Here is a 22,390-nt window from a genome sequence, read left to right as displayed (position 1 = left end):
TTTTTCTGCCTTGAATGTTCTCTCTCTTTTCATCTGTTCACCTCGTACCTGTGCATGTCACAAGGAACTGGCTTACACAACTGTGGAAGTTGGAGAAGCAGTCGCTATAAGGCTGTCATCTGAGGCTGGAGCTTAAAGTGCATGTGGCAGGCAGTCAGGAAGGCTGGCACCCCAAGCAGAAGGAAAGGTCAAAACCTTGTGTAATCCTGCCTCTCACCTTGGTGATGAGAGTATTCCTCAGAAGCCAAAAGCCCTTTATCACAGAGCTAAACATACATGGCTGGCCCGGAAGTCAGAAATGCTAAAGGAGGATGCAGGGTGAGGGTGAAGCAATCACAGACCCAGCCGCTGCATCACGCCAGCAAGGTAAGTTAGCAGATCAGCAGTGACTTGTGTGTATTACAAATTGGCTGCTGCTTTCCTTCTGCCATTAGGGATAATCTCCCTCGTGCTTTACCCTAAATAGAAACGTAAAAGAGTGGGCATTCTGGGGAATGTAGTTCAGTCTAGCCAAGTTGACGCCTGAGAAAGCCATCACACCTTGGTATCGAGGCACAAGTCAAGTGCCATCTCCTCCCTATGTCCCTCTTTCTTCTGGCAAGGCTGGAAGTTCTCATTCTCTCCTCTGAGTCCCCAAATCCTACTATCAAAACCATATGGTGGCATTTAACAGGTACCTAGCATCTTCACTGTTAGTCTGCCCACACTATTTCCACCACTAGACTGTAAGCTCCCCAAAGTTAGGATCTGAAGGTAGTTATACTACTTGACACATAGTGAGGAGTTCATAAACATTCATGGAATGATGAACTAACCAACCTGACATTGAGATACTATGCGAAGATTCAAGGGTTGTGTATCCACTATCTATTCCTACAGACCAAATCATCCCCAAAACTTAGCAGCTTGAAACTACCGTAATCCTCTCAGTTTCTGAGAGTCATGAATCCAAGAGCAGCTTAGCTGGGTCGTTCTGGCTCAGGGTCTCTGGTGAAGTCACGGTCAAACTACTGGCTGTGGCTGTAGTCATTTGAAGGGGCTGTAGGATAGTTTCCAATCTCACTTATTTGGTTAGTGACAAAAGGCTTTACTTCTTCATCACATGAGCCTCTCCATGGGTCTACTCACAACATGGTAACTGACTTCTCCCAGAGCAAGGGATCCAAAAGAGAGGTGGTGCCACACTGCCTTTTATGATCACACATTGTGATTTCCACCTTCTTCTCTTAGTTAGAAGTGAGTCACTAAGTACAGCCCACACTCAACAGGAGGAGGGAATTACACAGAAGGTAAATACCACGAGGTTTTGATCATTAGTGGCCATCTTGAAGGCTGCCTCAAACAAGTGGAGAAAAAGTAAGACTTTAGGCAGGAGACCATGCCATAGAGTTCTTTCGCTGGACTAAAAATATTAAACTCACTCCCCACTACTTGGTGTGTAGAGTCATGTTCTTTCCACCCCACCCCTTTATTCACTTTTTTTTTTTTTTTTGGTAAAGTCTACTCACTGAAAATAGGCCTTTAATGTCAAGCCAAAGATTGGATTTTGTGGAAATACTTTCAAAGAATGAGGAGAGGGAATCCAACTTGGATCTAAGCTTGCTCTACAAAAATGATTGCTTTTGCTGCAGCCAAGTTTGATTTAGCCTCTAGAAAATACTGATGAGCAAAGTAACAGCAGTTTTGATTTCACACACACACCATCCTGAGTTTGTCTCATCAAAATAGATATCGTAACCTAGTCTAGAAAGCTCCACTCTACCTTAGCAGTTGGACAATAATAGATACATATGTTGGGTGGCTAACATAGCCAATAATTTATTGAGCATTTACTAAGCACCAGGCATTGTGCTAAGGCCTTTACATGTATTATCACACTTAATTCTCAATCAATCATATGAGGTAGGTATTATTATTCCTCCATTTTTTTTACAGGTGAGTAAATGGTAGCTTAGAGAGATTATAGGACTTAGAAGTTTAGAGACATTACCTACCTAAGCTCACACAGCTAGCTGGTACCAGGCCTAGAACTCTTCATTCTTCAATGCCTCATTACCCTGCTGTCATCATACTTCTATGAGACGCTAGGTGCTCGGGTAGGTATATTCACTGCTTGCTATTCTCAATAACCTTTTGAGGTAGGTATTATTTTCCTCATTTTGTGGATGAGAAACTAAAGTTCAAAGAAGAGGTCACTTGCGTTAGCCCACACTGTTAACATACCAGCAGCCCAGATCACACCCACCACTGCGTGACTCGAAAGTCTGTGCTCCTTCTATCACCTTTATTGCCATCTAGCTCAGTGGTTTTCAACTTGCAGATCATAACCTATGAGTGCACAGTGAAGTCAATGAAGGTGTCCCAACCAGCATTTAAAATACTGAAGTGGATATTTCTGTTTTTAATGTTTTGAGGAACCTCCATACTGTCTTCCAGTGTCTGCACCAATTTACATTCCCACCAACAGTGCAGGAGAGATCCTTTATCTCCACATCCTCACTGACACTTGTTATTTCTTTTCTTTGATTCTAGCCATTCTGATAGGTATGAGGTTATATCTTGTTGCGGTTTTGATTTATGTTTCTCTGATGACTCATGATGTTGAGTGTCTTTTCATGTGTCTGCTGGCCATCTGTGTGTCTTCTTTGCAGAACTGTCTATTCAGGTCTTCTGTCCATTATTAATCAGATTATTTGTGGTTTTTCTGATGTGGAGTTTTATAATTTATGTATTTTGAATATTAGCCCCTTATTCGATAGATCTTTGCAAATATCTTCTCCCATTCAGTAGGTTGTCTTTTTGTTTTGTTGATAGTTTCCTTTGCTGTGCAGAAGCATTTTATTTTGATGTAGTCCCAATCGTTTATTCTCACTTTTGTTCCCCTTGCCTCAGGAGACATAACTAGAAAAATGTTACTATAGCTGATGTCACATGCCTATGTTGTCTGCTAGGAGTTTTATGGCTTCAAGTCTCACATTTAGGTCTTTAATCCATTTTGAGCTTATTTTTGTATATAAAGTTAGAAAGTAAAACAGTATGGATGTTCCTCAAAAAATTAAAAATAGAAATACCATATGATCTCGTAACTCCACTACTAAGTATTTACCCAAAGAAAATGAAAACACTAATTTGAAAAGATATATGTACCCCTATGTTTATTTCAGCATTATCTATATTAGCCAAGATATGGAAGCAGCCCAAGTGTCCAAAGATAGATGAATGGATAAAGAAGATGTGGTACATACGCACACAGGAATATTATGCAGCCGTAAAAAGAACAAAATCTTGTCATTTGCAACAACATGGATGGACCTAGAGAGTATAATGCTAAGTGAAATAAGTCAGACAGAGAAAGACAAATACCAGATGATTTCACTCGTATGTACAGTCTAAAAAACAAACGAATAAACAAACAAAAAGCAGAATCACTGCTTGAATAAACAATCAAAAAGCAGAAACTCTGATGGTTTCCAGAGAGGAGGGAATTTGGGGGGGGGGCATAGGTGAAGAAGAGTGGGAGACACAGTCTTCCTGTTATGGAATGACTGAGTCACAGGAATAAAAGTTACAGCATAGGAATATAGTCAATGGTACTGTAATGGTGTTGCATGGTGACAGAGGATAGCTACACTTGTGGTGAACATAACATAATGTATTGAGTCGAATCACCATTGTACACTAGAAACTAATGTCACATTTTGTGCCAACTATATTCAAAAAAAATATTGGAGTAAAATAGAATGGAAGGGAAGGAGAAGGGAAGAGAAGAAAAAGAAATAGAAAATATTCGTGTGCATCACACATAGTAACAATAAGCATTGCTTACTGAAAGCTTTATTTCAGTTATGCACATATGTATGTGTGATTGTATGTGTGTGTGTGTGTGTGCGTGTGTGTGTAAAATGTGTTTCTTACTTTGGTTGCCACCAAAAGTATTGGAAAGCCTCTTTCCTAGCTACTCCATCTATTCTTAAGGTCACTGTCAAAGGATAAGCATTGAGGTTTTAATGATAGCTTACCTTCATTGTACACACTTCCTTCTGGTCCTAACCACTTAGAAATGGGCAGTTACAATTCTTGATCCACTTCCCAGTGCCCTTTTCACTAAAATAAAATTGTTAAAGGAAACCATATGCAATTGGTTAACATGATCTCAACTTACCAGCTTTGTGACCTTTGCTGAGTTACTTGACCTTTCTAAAGGTAGCCTCCCTGAGTTTTACTTTTCCCATCCTTAATGTTGGGTAATTATGTGCTCACTTATGTTGCAAGGATTGACTGAGATCATGTGAACTTCTTAGCATAGTTCCTGATACAACAATTCTTGAATAAGCACCAGCTATTATTACATTATCTACACAGACTGGAGGAGTCTCCGTTGAGAGTCTCACGTTTAAGGAAATAAAGGGGTAAGGAGGGAAATGTATTCTTCTCCAGCCTTGAACCCTCCAACTCCATGAACACAAATTAACATAAGTTTCCATTCTTTCAACTCATTTATCAAAGGTATCAAATACTTATTGAATTCCTACTATGCGCAGAGACTGGGCTTACTTACAATAACATGAGATTTTAAAGGTAAGACCCAAATTTATAGATGCTTCTTAAAGTTAAGGTATGTTAGAAAAGCAGAGTGATAAATCACTTTGGCACCTTATTTTATGATTGTGGACAAGAGTGATCATCACTTAACTCTTACATGTAAGCTCTGTCAAATGAACTTGAGCGATAATAGCCTCATTTTTTAAAGCTATGTCCACATGGCATCTGATTGATTGAATCGGAGGTCCCCACTTTCCATTTTTATAGCTTAGTTCCTTCTCTCTACATGCCACAATCAGAAGGATTGATTTTCCTTGTACATTGTCTTTTCTTCTCTCCAATCCCCAGGTCCCTCTTTTTCGCTCCCATACCCTTCCCTGACCACTGATTTTCCTCCCCTGTTCTGCCAATTATCTCCAGCCTTGAACTAGGAGAACCACATTTTTCCCCATACACATTTTCCGTGAGAGTTAGATTAGCAAGAATCAAAGTGTAGGTCTTAGGGGAAAAGAGCCACAGTAAAAGGCCACTGGTTTCTAATTCTATGCCACACATCTTTGCTTTTGGGGGCAGGGAGCTTACCACACAAAAGTTGCCTTTGTGTACTTAAGCTGCATATGTATAACTTAACACTCCTTCCCAAAGGGTCTGCATACAAAAGAGCAAGGCCTCAAAACTACTGGTTGACTTTCACTGAACATAGAAATGATGACATTTTAGCCTCTATTAGCTATTAAAAAGTCACAAGCAGTAATGTTTACACTTGTGTGCCCCTTTAAACTTCACAAAATATTTTCACTCACATTTTCTTTTACTTCACATACTTATGCCTCCAGTGCCTCCTAAAGCCAATAAGAACAAGGATTATTTGATGTTACAAGAAACTTTCCTGTGAAGTAGACAGAACAAATATTTTATCCTCCTTTTTCAGACAAGAAAACTGAAGTCCAGAGAGATTGTATCTTGCCCGATTTCATGTCGCTCCTAAAGAGGGAGGTTAATACTGGAGTCAGAGACTTGGGGCAGCCAGCCCTTGTGGATCAGTTCCTGAGACTCAGACACATGGGTCATGTATCACTTGGGTACAACCGCACCACTTCTTACAGATCTGGGTATTAGAAGTCCTTTAGTGATAGAGCTCAGGCCTCCGGCAGCCCCGTAATGGTGAAAAAACAGAACCTCTGGGTAGATTTTTGAAGGAAGCTTTGCTATTGCAGCAGCTGGACAATGTTCCTTGTTAATATTTGTCAGCATGATGGCCTTATCATTTCGCTGTGGTGACAGAGACTCAGGTCCAGAAGTCTATCTAGTTAAAACACCTGGATTCCAGTCTTTCAATGGCTTTGAGAGGGCTCAAAGGGCCTGCTCTTGAGCCTGGTAGGCTCCTAGACAAGATGATCTTCCCCATCAGGATGTACTGCTAGGCACAGCCAGTGATTCCAAAGCCCAAGTATCAGGACCTTGACAAGATGGATTAAGAGGAGGACAGTGTGACCTTCCCTGCCATGACCCTTTGGCATTGATAGTGTGAACAAGGACCCAGTGACGAATGCTAGAGCTACTCATGCCATCATGAATTCTCTGATCACAGAGCAGACCCAGGGGAGCATTCAGTGTGTTGAGCAAAAAGCAGGGCAGAGACATGCTGAATGCATACTCCACAAAGGCCTTCCCACCAAGGAGATCAAGTACCTCCAAGCAGAAGCTCATCATACATGAAAGCTACACAGTGAAGAGATAAAAGTAGAGAGGCAGGCTGCATCAGCCAGTTTCACCCCCCAGCTCCCCCTAAGCAGAAACCCAGAGACTGGGACACTTCTGGTTCTTCCACAGCCTTACGTGGCCCAATCCTAGCACCACGGATTCTGGAAGTAGGGAATATAGAAACTCATCAGATAAATACAGTTTCTTTGAACTAAGTCCCCTCCAAAAGTTTGATTTGGATTTTGCCACTCAGGCACACAAAGGGGACCAGATGCCCTTTCCAGTGAAACTGGTCCAGACCCAGGCCACTTGCATGGCTGAGGATCCAGCAACATTCAAGCAACCCAAGATGGACATCCCGATTATAAAAGGGAAGAAACAAATGCCACAGACCCATAATCTTAAACTTGAATGTGCTTGTGCCTACTAGGTTCTAGGGCTCTTTCTATTCTAGGGACTCTGTATAGAGAGTCTCCTTCCTTATTTCCCTGGAATGAATGAATATATATATATATATATATATATATATATATATATATATATATTTTAAAGTAAACTCTATACTCAACATGGGGCTTGAACTCAACCCCAAGATCAAGAGTCACATGCTCTTCCAACTGAGCCAGCCAGACACCCTTGTACTGCTCTAATTTAAAGTCTGATGAAATGATCTTAGCAGTGATGTTGGGGGCGGGGGGGGGGGGGACTTCATTACCTACTTTCATAACATTTGACTTAAAAAGAAATTTTTTTAGGGGCGCCTGAGTGGTTCAGTCTGTTAAGCGTCCGACTTCGGCTCAGGTCATGATCTCACAATGTGTGGGTTCGAGCCCCGCGTTGGACTCTGTGCTGACAGCTCGGAGCCTGAAGCCTGCTTTGGATTCTGTGTCTGCCTCTCTCTCTGCCCCCGTCTCCCCCCAGAACGTGCTCAGTCTCTCTTTCTCCCTGTGGTAAAAAAATAAAAGGAAATAAACATTAAAAAAAAAATTTTTTTAATGTTTATTTTTGAGACAGAGAGAGACAGAGCATGAGCAGAGGAGGGTAGAGAGAGAGAGAGAGAGGGATACACGGAATCCTAAGCAGGCTCTAGGCTCTGAGCTGTCAGCAGAGAGCCCAACGCAGGGCTCAAACTCACAAGCTGTGAGATCATGACCTGAGCCGAAGTCGGATGCCCAACCGACTAAGCCACACAGGCACCCCTCATATCATTCAACTTAAACAAGAACTTTGATCATTGTTTATTACATAAATAATATTTGTGTTGCTCCAAAACCTAGGATTTTTTTTAATCCCTTTACTGCTGCAAATGCTCCTAAAAAGCACAGGCAAATCATACAGATGTTCATTGACTGGTTTAGACAATTTTGACCTTCTTGATCCTGTGCTCCTGTACAAAATAATACTTGGTTGCATTGCTTCCCACAAAGAATGAGTTGGATGTTAAAATGTTGATATCACCCAAAGCAATCTACAAATTCAATGCAATCTTTATCAAAATAACACTAGCATTCTTCACAGAGCTACAACAAATAATCCTAAAATTTGTATGGAACCAGAAAAGACTCTGAATAGCCAAAGGAATCCTGAAAAAGAAAACCAAAGCTGGAGGCATCACAATTCTGGACTTCAAGCTGTATTACAAAGCTTTAATCGACAAGACAGTATGGTACTGGCACACAAACAGACACATAATCTTTGACAAAGCAGGAAAGAATATCCAATGGAATAAAGACAGTCTCTTCAGCAAACGGTGTTGGGAAAACTGCAGAAGAATGAACCTGGACCGCTTTCTTACACCATACACAAAAATAAACTCAAAATGGATGAAGGACCTAAACGTAAGACAGGAAGCCATCAAAATCCTTGGAGAAAGCAGGCAACAACCTGTTTGACCTCAGCCATAGCAACTTCTTACATGGCAGGTCTCCAGAGGCAAGGGAAACAAAAGCAAAAATGAACTACATCATCAAGATAAAAAGCTGCACAGCAAAAGAAACAATCGGCAAAGCTAAAAGGCAACCAACAGAAGGGGAGAAGATATTTGCAAATGACATATCAGATAAAGGGTTAGTATCCAAAATCTATGAAGAATATATGAGTTATCAAGCTCAACATCCAAAAAACAAATCCAGTGAAGAAATGGGCAAAAGATATGAATAGACACTTTTCCAAAGAAGACATCCCAATGACTAACAGACACATGAAAAAAAAATGCTCAACAACATTCATTATCAGGGAAATACAAATCAAAACCACAATGAAATACCACCTCACACCTGTCAGAATGGCTAAAATTAACAACTCAGGCAACAGTACATTTTGGCGAGGATGCGGAGAAAGAGGAATTCTTTTGCACTGCTGGTGGGAATGCAAACTGGTGCAGCCACTCTGGAAAACAGTATGGAGGTTCCTCAAAAAAATTAAAAATAGAACTACCCTACAACCCAGCAATTGCACTACTAGGTATTTATCCAAAGAATACAGGAGTGCTGTTTTGAAAGGGCACATAAACCCAACGTTTATAGTGGCACTATTGACAGTAGCCAAAGTATGGAAAGAGACCAAATGTCCACTGACTGACGAATGGATAAAGAAGATGTGGTGTGTGTGTGTGTGTGTGTGTGTGTGTATACACATACATACACACATGTGTGTACATATATATATATGTACCCATAATGGAATATTACTCAGTGATCAAAAAGAATGAAATCTTGCCATTTGCACTAACATGGATGGAACTAGAATATATTATGCTAAGCAAAATAAGACAGAAATACGAATATTGTATGATTTTACTCACATGCAGGATTTAAGATACAAAACAGATGAACAGAAGGGAAGGAAAGCAAAACTAAAAACAGAGGGAGACAAACCATAAAAGACTCAAATACAGAAAAGAAACTGAGGGTTGCTGGCAGGGTGTTGGGCAGGGAGATGGGCTAAATCAGCAAGGGACACTTGTTGGGATGAGCACTGGGTGTTATATGTAAGTGATGAATCACTAAATTCTACACCTAAAACTATTACACTATATGTCAACTAACTTGGACTTAAATTTAAAAAAAATCCAAAAACAAACAAATGAATGAATGAGTTGGAAAACCCAAGGAATCATTTCAAAATTCTTACAACCAGAGGCTGATATAATATGGACTTTCTAGAATCCCCAAATAAGAGAGTGACAAAGTCTGGTAGAAAATGCTGTTTTACTGCCTAATGCATGCACAGTCCTGATGAAGTTGTAAAAAAAAAAAAAAAATCAGTGATTTCCAATCATTCTTGGGGGAAAAGACATGCCACTTTTCCCAGGACTGCCCATGTTTAGGCCTGTGTTCCCAGTATTACTAAAATTTATATCAAATGGAAAGGACTTAGATAAGCCAAGACAATTTTGTAAAAGAAGATTGGAGGAGTTACACTACTTAATTTCCAGGTTTATCATAAAGCTACAGTGGCTGTGATATCGGTGTAAGGATAATGTATCCTTTATATAACACATAAATCAATAATCTAGAAATAAACCCTTTGTTTATAACCCATTAATTGTTGACAGACAAGTCAGGCAATGCAATGAAAAAAGGATGGTCTTTCTTACAAGTGATGATGGATATTGGATATCTGCATGAAAAAAAAGTGAACCTTGACCCTTACACCCCACACATTACACAAAAATTAACTTAAACTGTCTACACAAAAAAGAACTCAAACTGTGTCACAGACCTAAATATGAGAAGTATCAAAATTCTACAGAAAATATTGAGGAAAAAAAATCTTTATGACCCTGAGATTCTTAAATAAGACACAAAAAAACCCCTCAAACCATAAGAGAAAAAAATGTCTAAATTGGATTTGACAATAATGAGAAATGCTTCCCTATCAAAAGACACTGAAAAATGAAAAGTCACAGATTTCAAAAGAAAAACACAAAATATATAAGTAACACTGATAACTTAATAAGAAAAACACAATTTTAAGGAAGAGAGTAGAAGATTTGGATACTTCCCCAGAAGTTATAATGAATGAGTTCCCATTAAGGTCAAGATTCTCCAGGAGGAAGTGATACTTCCTGGTGATACTCATCAAACCTCATAGAGGAGCCCTTTGCCTGCTCTTCAGCAATGAGTGAGCCTGATCAGGGAAACTAATGGGGCACCAACCATCTCAGCTCCCCACTTAGTAGTCCTCCGACTTTGCTTTGGAATATAGGTTTCCTATAGTCACAAAGTCCATTATGCGAAAACCTTTTTGGCCCTAGACAGATTTTGTAATAACCATAACCTCATAGACCCTAGGAGGTTTTGATCTATATTTCACTTCTTGTTTTTATGGTGCTTTTTCCAAACTAGTAATCAAGAAACACAGTCTGAGCCACAACCTGATAATGAAACCCAAACTTGATAGATAATCCCCATGTCCAGGTCATTCCCCTCTTTTCCACTAAAATATAAGCTTCATGAGTACTGAATGTGATCAGAGGCTAAATGGCTTAAACAAAAGATAAGTTCACTTTTTGGCAATAATAATAATAAGCCTTCCATAGCACTACATCAACCTGTTCACATATGCTAACTGATATAATCCTTCCAACAATCCTATTGAGGAGGTATTATTAATATCCCCAATCTACAGATGAAAAACCTGAGTCAGAGAGTTTTAATGATTTGCCCAAAGGGACACAGCTAATTAAGTAACAGATTTGCATTTGAACTCAGGATCTAGTTTCAAAGTCTATGCTTTTACCACTATACCCATGCTTCTCTACTTTTTTTTAACATTTATTTATTTTTGAGACAGAGAGAGACAGAGCATGAACGGGGGAGGGTCAGAGAGAGAGGGAGACACAGAATCTGAAACAGTCTCCAGGCTCTGAGCGGTCAGTACAGAGCCTGACGCGGGGCTCGAACTCACAGACTGTGAGATCATGACCTGAGCCGAAGTCGGACGCCCAACCGACTGAGCCACCCAGGCGCCCCAATGCTTCTCAACTTCTAATGCGTATGCAAATTGTTGGGAGATGCTTTTTTTAAATGCAGATTATAATTCAGCAGGCCTGAGATGGAACTCTGCATTTCTAACAAGCTCCCAGGTACTGCTGTTGCTGATCTGACTACAGATCAGGTAAGCCACCCCCCTCATATACCAGTAGGCAGTCTAGAGGTGTGGGGTGGTTCCAAGGTGGTGTAGGATCTAGGTGCCTTCATTCTTTACATCATCCACTAGGCATTGCCCTCATCTGCATGGTCAAAAATGAACCGCCATATCCACATTGCAGTTTGGGGGAAGAAAGAGAAAGAGGAGAGCAATTAGCTTCCTTAAACGCATGACCAGAAGTTACACATCACTTCTGTACTGCTCATTAGCCAGATTTAGTCATGGAGTCAACACCAAAGCTGGAAGAAAGGCAGGTAAATGTCGTTTCCGATGGGACAGCCACTCAGCTTAAAACTCAGGAGGCAGCTCTATTACTGAAATAAAACTTCTTAAATGGATGAATGTAGATTATTGAGACAACAGTCTTTGCCTTTGAATGTTTCATCACAACTTGTTACTGCCTTTTTCTTAGTGTGATCTAATACATTCTCTTCCATTTCCCTCCACTTTCTGCTGACCTGAACACAAGTTCCTTTGTGTCCAGAAAAATCCATTTCACTACTAAGTCGTCTTCCTTAATTTGATTCCTCCAAAGTTCTGCTTAAATGGAAAAGAGGACTCAATGCTTGCATACCATAAAGATAGTAGTTTAGGATGAATAAACAAAACGTTTTAAAGGTATGCATTCCCTCTTTCTTTAGCCATATTTCTTTTGTGGCCCATCTACTCTCAATCTCTACCTGAACCTGAAGGAAACTCAATCAAGTGGGAAATATTGTCTTTGAGTCGATTTATTTTTGATGAATTTTTCCTCTTTTTCTCTAACTGGAAACGTTAAGAAACGGCTTCTTGATTTCTTACCTATCTCTATTATAACCAGAGGAGTCCTGAAGAAAATACCGTGGAGGTCATTTATTCTAAGTAGATGTGATTTGAGTCAAGTTTAGGCAAAGGCTGGGGACTGCCTTCCTTTTTACTGGAACATCTTAGCCTGAACCTAGCAACTTAGAGACATTTGTATCAGGCAACTCACACAATGCACTTATCCTGCCAGTAGTCATGGATGAGTCACGGAAGTAAAGAATGCAGTGCGGAACCATGGTAGCTTAATATGTCCAGTCACTTTTGCAGGTTTTGAGAAAGGACTGAGGAGTCTCACCTATCACTCTGGAACCTGGATCTTCTTTGAAGAATTTTACCTTCACAGTTGGGAAATACATTTGAGACAACTGCTTTTTTTTTTTTTTTTTTTTTAACAAGCTTTTGAATTTAGCACAAAAGCAATAGATACCCCAAGAAGAAAAAGAGGCAAGGTGGGGTGCATCAGGAATCATTATTGTTGTGGCCTGGCACCAAAATCTTTACACTTTGGGCCTCTGAAACAGGTTAGTCTACAAAATCCACTGAACAAAATATATTGAAATAAATTGAACTAATGCACTTTTGGAGGGGGACAGTTAAAATGTAGCCTCATTTGTAGATGGACCTAGGAGTCATTTCTAATAACTGATTTTCAAAAGATGGCACCTGGCTGATAATCGACAGAGGCTGTAACTTTTGAACGGGTCTTGGCAGACAGCATGGCCAATCCATTTGTTTTAGCTTTCTCAATAATCAGTGAGTATCACTGCAGGCTCAGTTGGTCTGGCTGATTGATTGTAAAGACAGCCAAAATGAACAGCTCGACCATCTCACAATCTGATTTCCCCACCATGTATTGACCCAGTCCAAGTTACATATGTTACAGTATTTGCAAAGCTGTCACTGTTATAAAACTCTTACTGGGCACTTGCTACTGACAGGGGCTTTATGAGAATTCATGAAAATTAGAAACCAACTCACCTTGGTGTGTTTGAGCTTTGGAAAGTCTCTTCTGGAGGGAGAGGGAAGCAGTTTTGTAGCTATCTACACACTCACACAAACATAGCAGTAACAACAATGACAAAACAGATAGCTCTTTGAGAATTCCCTTTGATGTGCCTAACTGGGCAGTAACAGCGAGTGAAAGCAGATAGAGAACAACCTTTGATTTTGTGTGTGAGTGTGTGTGTGTTGTTTGTTTTTGTGGATTTCAAGCTGCCTTTATTTTTAGAATTACAGGATGTGGGGAGTGGAGGCCAAACCCCTGGGCCAGTCCTTAGCCAAGAAGAGGAAGTGCTGGCATCTGCTGGTGGAGGTGGGGACTGTTCCTCAGCACAAGTCTTCTCATTAACTCAGGGGATGGCCTGGTCTGTCTGGAAACTGTCTGCGTTTCAGACCCCTCAACTGATTTACGGTTAAAGCAAAACGGGTTGTTTGAAATTGTGGAGCCAGTGGTTTGCTTTCATTTGTCTTTAAAGCCATCACTTGAATTCAGGGCAGATCAGAGAGATTTCTCATTGCACTAAATAAACTAAGAATACCGACTGAGCTTCTCAGATGGGACACTATGGGAATGTGGAAAATTCAAGGGCCATTAAGTCACTGAGCACACTTAGTTGAAATTATGATACTCTAGTCACCCGTGGCTAAATGAAGAGCAGAGGTTTAATGAGTTTACCAGGTTAAAAATGAGCCTGTGTCAGGCAGGAATCAGACTCATTAATTAGGGCTCCACTTAACTATTGAATAGTTTTACTTACTAGCAGTACTCAAGTTGGGGGGGAGGGGAGCAGAAGAGATGTGGTGATAGTTCATAATTGGCCATGAGCAAACCACTAAATGAGGGTTAAGGGGGGAAAGAGGGTATTGAGAAGACCATTTTAACCAACTTTCACCATAGATCACAACAAACTTGAAAATCCAATGTCCTTACATTTTACTATTGAATCCAATTGAGACCCCAGAGTGGCCATCTTCTCCACTGTATCTTGGGAGGGTTTCCAGAACATGGCCAACCCCTAAAATGCCTGGCTACCTCCAAAGCTACAGCTGGTGTGGAATGGGAACTTGGCAGTCTCCTTTGGAAGAGATGGACTTTCTTTAGGGCCCAAGTCCTTGAGGGATGTATGGACCAAACCAGTCTGTTCATACATAATGGGAAGAAACCTCCATTTCAATTATCAGCAATTAGTTGAGCATTGGGAACTTGGGGTGTGGGCTCTGGAGAAATATTGGCTGCCTCCTACTCTGAGATCTTTGAACCTTCATCTCTTTATCCCCCAAATGAGGGTAGTAATAACACCTAACACAAAGGAGTGTTGTAGGGATTCCATGTAACGATGGGGGTGGGGGGTGGGGGGCGGGTAAGGTGCTGAGTTAGTGCCCAGCGTTTACTTAGCACTCCACAAAGTGGTCCACCCTCCGCAGCAAGGCGAAAATGCCTCCTCACTCCTACTTTAATCTCATAAAGCAATGAGCATGGAAAAGAAAAAAAGAAACCTAGATCTAAAATGTTTGGGAGTTTAGTCTGGAACAGCTGCAGGGACTGAGTAACTGTTCTAACATGAGGGGAGTCCATTTCCACAGACCTGCTTTGCTTTCTCCTGCGCTCTCTGATGTTCTCCCTTCCTCCCCCTCTCCCCCTCCTTTCTCTTCCCATCACCCCTCCCACCCCCATCTCTCCACCTGTTTTTGTACTGGAAGAGCCTGGTGCTGCTAGCGTTTTCTTACAAAGCAAAGGCATCTCGTCCCCAATTCAGAGAAATTGCAAATAAAATTGCCACAGCCGAGTCTGCAATTTAATGTCTTCTATGCTTGTCCGTGACAACTCAATGCGGTGTTGAACATGCTAATCTTCTGATTTGGTGTCCTTATTCTTTAACTCAAAGAAAAACAGCTGAGTTAGATGTATATGATTTGACTTATCAGGACCACTCTGTATGTACAAAAGGGACATGTGTGGAGGAAGAACCCATCCCCGGACAGAATACTGAGGGGACAAGCCAGGGCGGATCAAACAGAAATTAGACAACCTTTTTCTCCAAATGGAGATCTGCTTAAATGACTGAGTCCAGCAACTCAGAATAGTTGTTTTCCCCCTGTAACTATTCCATATATATATATATATATATATATATATATATATACACACATGCACACATATATGAATATCTATATTTTATATATGAATATCTATATTTTATATATGAATATCTATATTTTATATATATATATGAATATATATGAATCTCTGTATATATTTCACACATACCTATGAGCACATTAATGAGGACAAATATCAATGAAATATGACTTCTAGCTTCCACTTACCTCCAGCCTCTTGCCACCTACGGACCTGTGCATTCTACTGGAGTGAACATCATGCCTCATGGTCAAAAGGAAACAAAGGGACACTGAAACTTTAGAAAGGCACGGTCTCCGGGTGTCCAATTTCGGCTAGGTCATGATCTCACCGTTCCTGGGTTTGAGCCCCACATCGGGCTCTGTGCTGACAACTCAGAGCCCAGAACCTGCTTCGGATTCTGTGTCCCCCTCTCTCTCTGTTCCTCCCCTGCGTGTGCTCTCTCAAAAATAAATAAACATTAAAAAAAAATTAAAAATAGAAAGGCACTGTCTCATATGGCATATTTCAAAGGCATAACACTGGTGGAAAATTGCATTCCTATTTTGAAATATATTCCAGTTAATGAGATTACAGACTGAATGTTCTTTCAGTAGGTACTAAGCTTTATTTCTAAGTTGTACCTTTTCTGATGGCTCACATTCATTCCCTCTCATTTTCTTCACCATTCCTTTGAATTATCTAATGTTTAAAGTTATAGGAAAATGTGGTTTAGAATTAAGCTCCTTGAGGGGTTAAGTCATTTTTGTATTCCCAATTTCTAGCTCAGTGTCTTACACATAGAATCTCAACATATTTTTGATGAATGAATGAAAGGTCAAGTTGTAGTAGTTATCCAGTATCAGTGAATAAAACAGGCTAAGCAACTCTCTAAAGTTTTTCAAACAGAAGGGAGCAGTAGCTTTCTTACTTGAGGTAATGACAAAACCATACAACGGTGGAAATAATGCCATTCCATGACTCGGGTCAGCCAAAAAAACATACAGATATAAATACAGATATATTATCTATATATAGATATCTCAGCAGAGAGTTATCTGCAAAAATGTTCTACTTAACAATTTCAGAGAAGAAGAGGTATGAATGCACTTTCGAGATTTCTCTCAGAAAGATTCTTCCTCGCAGCTAATAGTGGGTTTGGGGCAATTGCTGGGCTCCGCAGCACTGTATATGCTCTAATAAAGAAATGGCTTGAGGTGTAGTAAAGAAACAAACAAACAAAAAAAAGAATTAATGAAAAGGGACAGAAGAGATATAATGAAAATAAATAGTTCCTCCCAACTTCCCTCTTGGGAGCAGGTTATGAAAGATAGCTGGAATAGTAGACTCTGGAATAAAATTCTTCCAGGGTAGAAAGTAATTAGGGTGAGTAAATGAAAGCCCAGGTTTAATTGTTCTTTTCAATGCAGTAAAAGAAGACATTCATTATACAACTTTAAATGAGGGTCCCATTAATGGAGTATACCTCTGATAGAACACTATAAATTAATATTTTTATATATCCTGTAATTATTTTGTGAGTAGCCCATTTTTTGTGTATTATACCTAGAGGTATGTGTTAAAAGCATTAATCAGGTAGAGGTCATCATTTAAAACACACAATTGCTGATACCCCACTTAAGCTTTTTAAAAATATTTTAATATTCCAAGACCCTCATGAAGATGACCAATAATTTCTTAAGCTTCTGAATTAAAAAGCCTTTGAGTCCTAATTCAATGGCCGATATTGATTTCTAGATCCTTCTAGATCTTTCTAGATCCTTGGGGCCCTTCTTTAGAGTTGACCAGTGGAAGAGACTGCAAATTTTCTTTACAACTTCAAATTCTGTTGGTTCATCAGTGCCTGGAGGCAACACCGTTGACATCTAGGACATCACTGCCCCAATTATGGCAGCACAGTAAGCTTCACCTTCTCTTAGATCTAAATTCTTCTCAGGATTAAGTAGGGATTTTGTGACACAGGTGACATCTTCCTGGGCACAGTGCCATATGGACATAAATGGTGGCCTCAGGACACTTAAGCAATCTGGTTATAAATATCTTCTTACTTCTAAATACTCAGCTGACAAGGTGATTGTGTTAGCTAGGCTAAATTAAAAACACAATATGCTGTTTAACCATGTTAAGCTGTCCTTTTCTTTCCCCTAAGAAATTCTCATATTCTTTCGCAATTGATATAAATGCACCCACAGTGTGGATTGCGCTTTGAGATGCAGTTTCCTTTCCAATTAGTCCTACAGGAAATGGGCCTGGATATCACCTGCCTAAGAATCCTGAATCGGCCACGGACTCTCCATGTGACCTTGGGCAAGTTATTTAACCTCTCTGCACCTAAGTCGCCTCATCTGTAAATGGATGAAAATAGCATCTGTATCTTTGAGAGTTGTTGGGAGGCTAGGAGTTCAGATTTGTAATGTGCTCAGCATCTACTTGGTCACATATAAAGGCAATATCTGTGTTCACCGTTCTTTTTTCTCTAGCTTTGCTGCCAAAAATTAAGAAGATATTTACCCTGAATTCTCATTTCTCGGAGGGTTGACAGAATGAGATAAAATACATGTAAGGCTTGGAAAACTCTTCAGGGTTATATGAATGCTAGCAAAATGGCAACTAAGGTAAAGAATTATAGTAAATAAAACAAAGTAAGATTTTTTTTTTAAGCTGACAATTTTTTTTTGTTTTAAATCCCTAAATTTTTGTATTTTATCCTTTGAAATTATAAATATGTATATATTTATATGCATTTACTATAAATATATATTCATATGCATATGTATGCATACACATACACACAGCCACAAAGTATCCCTAGTGGGATTAAACTCCCCAGTAAGGGTTCCTTGTTAGTACTTTCTTAGGTTTATCATGTGTTTTATGGAACAGAAGCCTTCATGGCAGATATATTCATTTGATATTTTGTTATATACAATATCCTTAATCTTTATTAAAACAAAAGTATTTATCCTGTGCTTACAGTAAGTATGGAATTACAAATCCCATATGATGAGCATTTTAGCCCAGATGGGTTTAAAATAGGTAAAGCCATCCCTCCTTTTCACAACACGACTCTCTCTTTCAAACACACACACACACACACACACACACACACACAGACACACACACACCCAATCCTCTACAAAATCTGGTAAATAAATCTGGTGGCTTTCTAAAGCAGGTGTTGTGGTTTTCTGGGGGGACAAGGGGGATACGAGTCCGGGTAGCCTGAACATATGATCCTTCTATATTACAGTGGTCCATAAAGTAGACCTTGAGAAAGACAGTGAAACAAGTTGAGACCAGACAAAATGGAGGCTTTATGAGGCCGTCCCATCAAGCCTGGAGTCAGCTCCTCAACACTAAAGATTGCTGATGAATCAGAAAGGGAAGAAGGCTTCAAGTTTCAGTCTCCCAGGACAGGTTGGCCTCAGAGATTTATTCTCAGATCTTTTTTTATTGGTCTCTGCTGCATAGTAAAACTTGGGTGGGCAAAATTCTCCCCATTCCAGGGACCCTGTATAGACTGCTGTAGGATTTTATGGGACTGATACGCTTCTTTTTTAGAGGGCCATTTATGCCCAGTGTCTCTCCTCTTCTCAGCCAGTGTACATCAGTCTCTAAATCTTCCTCCCCCACCTTTGAAAATTTATGGCAGCTTTCAGCCAGGCTTGGCTTAAAGCCATTGACCTCTGTGGCCTGCGTTATTGACCAGAACATAGCATCTTCTGCCCACATAATATATGTCTCTTTATCTCCCTGAAAGGAAAGGAAATGACTCTTAGAATGGCCAGGAACACAATAAAAATGAGAGAGGCTTTCTCGTTTTTTTGTCAGTGGCATTTGGCTTTTCAAAAAGCCACACCGGGATTCGGGTTTGTGCTAGGCAGTGCTTTGAACAGTGCATTGAGAGGGCACCCTTGGGAGCGTGCATTGTAGGGCACAAGGCCTGTCCCAAATAAAATCACCATTTTGTAAGTTCTCACCTGGAACGTGAATGAATGAATAGCCCTAAGTCAGCAAGTCCTCATAACTGAATCTACAGACATCCTGACACAGTTAGCCCACATGCACGCTCATGAGAAATGCGGCAGGACTCACAGATCCTGCCTGCCCTTTGGGTCACAGTGGCATAGAAGCTTGGAGCTGGAAGAGTCATAAGCATCACCTCATTCAAGCTGCTAAATTCGCAAATGAGGAAACGGAGGCCCAGTGAGAAGGTGCAACTTCCCCATAGTCACAGAGCAAAGAGGCGGCAGAGATGGAGTCCGCAACTAATGTATGCAACACCGTATGACCTTGTCCTTAAGAGTCCCGCCCAACTATTAAAAACTTTTCCACGAGATGCAGACACAAACTTCCGTATATACAAAGGTCTATACAAAGCTGTCAGCAAAAGCCTCTTGAATTCCCCCTCCAGGTAGTATTTCCAAAACCCCGTACTCAAGAATCCTCAGCTGCCCTGAAAACATGGCAGCAGACACGTCTCCACTATCCCTTTCAGACAGGAGCTGGGAGCAGCCCTGAGAACCACCCCAAAGGAAGACAATGCAGAAAGTGGCACTCAGAGCTTCACAGCTGTGGAGGAGCCTCTTACCCTCAAACTCTTCACTCTCTGTGCGTCCAATGGGATCAGGAACGCCACCCCACCCGGGGCTGTTGGGAGATGTGAGATAGCAGGCCCGGAGACTCCAGTGCTGTGGGTATAGCCCCGGGTTAAGAAAAACGGTGTTGGAGGCTTGTGCTACAGCAGAACACTCAGGATGAGCTCGGAGCATTTGATCGGAGTGTGCCAGGACTTTGTGGAGGAGGATGTTGGCAGAAGCCATGACTTTTAGCACAGCTCTCACTCACTAAGAGCTGGCCATTTATGTTCTACTGACAGCATTAGTTCTCAGGTCTAAAGGACAGAGCGCCAACATGGGGCCAGACTCCTTGTGGAACGCCCAGATATGTTGCTATCCTCCATTCTACTACATAAACTAGAATCCAGAAACAAGAGGACTAGCAGAAGGCATAGGTATATGCCTATTTATATGATCGACTACCTATTTATATGATCGACTATAAGCAGTCACGTCCATGAGAAAAATAGGACTAGACACAGAAGACTCCTAATGAGTTTTCCCAAGTCCCATCACCATTTGATCACTGCTTCTCTCTAAGTTTTGTTAGGTAGTCTCAGAGAGATAAGCTGCAGCAAATGCCAAAGTTTGAAGTAAAATCTGTGGAGGGAAAACTTTGAAATTAAAAAATTGTATCTGGTAGGGGCGCCTGGGTGTCTCAGTCAGTCAAGCATCCAACTTCGGCTCAGGTCGTGATCTCACGGTTCATGGGTTCGAGCCCTGCATCGGGCTCTGCTGACAGCTGAGAGCCTGGAGCCTGCTTCGGATTCTGTATCTCCCTCTCTCTCTCTGGCCCTCCCCTGCTCACATTCTGTCACTCTCTCTCTCAAAAATAAACATTAAAAAAAAAAAGATTAAAAAATTGTATCTGGTAACTTTTTTTTCTCCTGGAGATTTGGAGAAGACATAATTATTGAATTTTAGTGATAAAACAGCGCAGTTCAGCTTATAGAACACCAAGGATCCATTGAACAATTTAAGAACCACTGCACTAGAGGGTTAACGAACCAGGGGAGTCATACTTCCTGGTCATGTAAGTATCAAAATAAGGGAAAAGAAAACCAGAAACTTGGTCAAGGTGAGTTTTTAGGGTCTTGCCTAACCAATAATATTTAAAACTATGAAGCAAAATAAAACTATTTCAGGGTCTGTAGTTAATTCTTTAAGACATTTTAATAAGCCATACTTCTATTCAAGACCATGAAATTTCTCCTAAAACTGAAAGTGTCAGAAGACTGGGACATTAATAGTAGCCTTAAAACTATGTCCATATAAGTTAAATGGACTTTAAAATATTTCTATCCTGTTTAGAATCTCTTGCAGTTTTCTCAGATTTTTCTTTCAAAAATAGCATATTACAAGCCTAACAATTCAACCTAAAATGGGAGTTTCTACAGCCTGTTTTTAAAAATGGTTGTCCAACGGTAGAGAATTGCTTGAATAACCCAAATATGTACCAAAATGATGGGTTAAACAAATATTTTAAACAAATATTTTTTTATAAGAATGGCTAATGATATGGAAAGATAGAAACTGTAGTAAGGGGAAATAATCTCTAAGAATGTATCATACAATATTATCTTATGTGTAATCTATACATACACATAGAGAAAATTCACCAAATGGCTAATAGTGGTAATGTGATTAACAGCTGCTTTATGTTCTCCTTTTCATATATTTGCATTCTTAATAAACATATTGCTCTTGTAATAACCAAATCGCAATTGTTAGGATAAAAATTAGAGTTTCTGTGCAATGTTATTTAATTGCTAAAGTACTAGAAATATAACCATTTCATTTATAAGGCTGTCTCACCACGTGTATCCTGAAGACACCATTTGAACACAGCTTCCATATCCAGAGAAACGTGTGTGTATATGTGTGTATACACACATCTGTGTGGTTGTGTTTATAATAGTACTTTATGCTTGCATAGACAAAGTGTCCTATACAAAATTCTATCTCAACTTGACTGGCTATTAGGATACATGGATAAATTTCAACAGACAACATTGATTAGTTGTAATCTAGGTCCTTATCAGAAAGTACAGTTTCAAGCTCATTGTCATCTATTAATTTTCAGTCGCTAAGTTCAGAGAAATTCAATTTTAATTTTTAAAAATTGAAACTAATGAATCTGTTACCAAACTACATCAAATCCTCCAAGTATTCCAAAGTCTATCCCTAGATCAAGCAGGGATATTATTTATCTGATTTGCACTTGGGTGTGACATCAGCTCTCCGGGTTGAGAATTAGGCTAAGGGGCGGGGGGGGGGGGGGGGGGGGGGGGAGGGGGGGGTGGGAATGGGGTGGGGGGAACATGATACGTTTCAAAGATGTTGTTGAAGATGTTAAGCGCATCTCTGTCTTTTTTGAGGAAGACTCCAGGAAGAAATTTCCTTTTGATGTTTTAATAACAAAGAGCAG

The 22,390-nt window shown here is 40.2% G+C and overlaps 1 pseudogene; it reads left to right on the top strand.

Moving 5' to 3' along the window:
• The first annotated feature begins 276 nt into the window (after window positions 1-276).
• LOC124524271 (putative monooxygenase p33MONOX) lies at window positions 277-6,683 on the top strand (annotated as a pseudogene).
• The last annotated feature ends 15,707 nt before the right edge of the window (window positions 6,684-22,390 follow it).

This window comes from Lynx rufus, unplaced genomic scaffold, assembly GCF_022079265.1.
Source record: "Lynx rufus isolate CCGP_SWC_20201006 ecotype Redwood Valley unplaced genomic scaffold, mLynRuf1.p SCAF_10, whole genome shotgun sequence".
Lineage (NCBI taxonomy): Eukaryota > Metazoa > Chordata > Mammalia > Carnivora > Felidae > Lynx > Lynx rufus.
The sequence above is the reverse complement of the archived record's forward strand: the minus strand, read 5'-3'. Positions and strand labels throughout refer to the sequence as shown.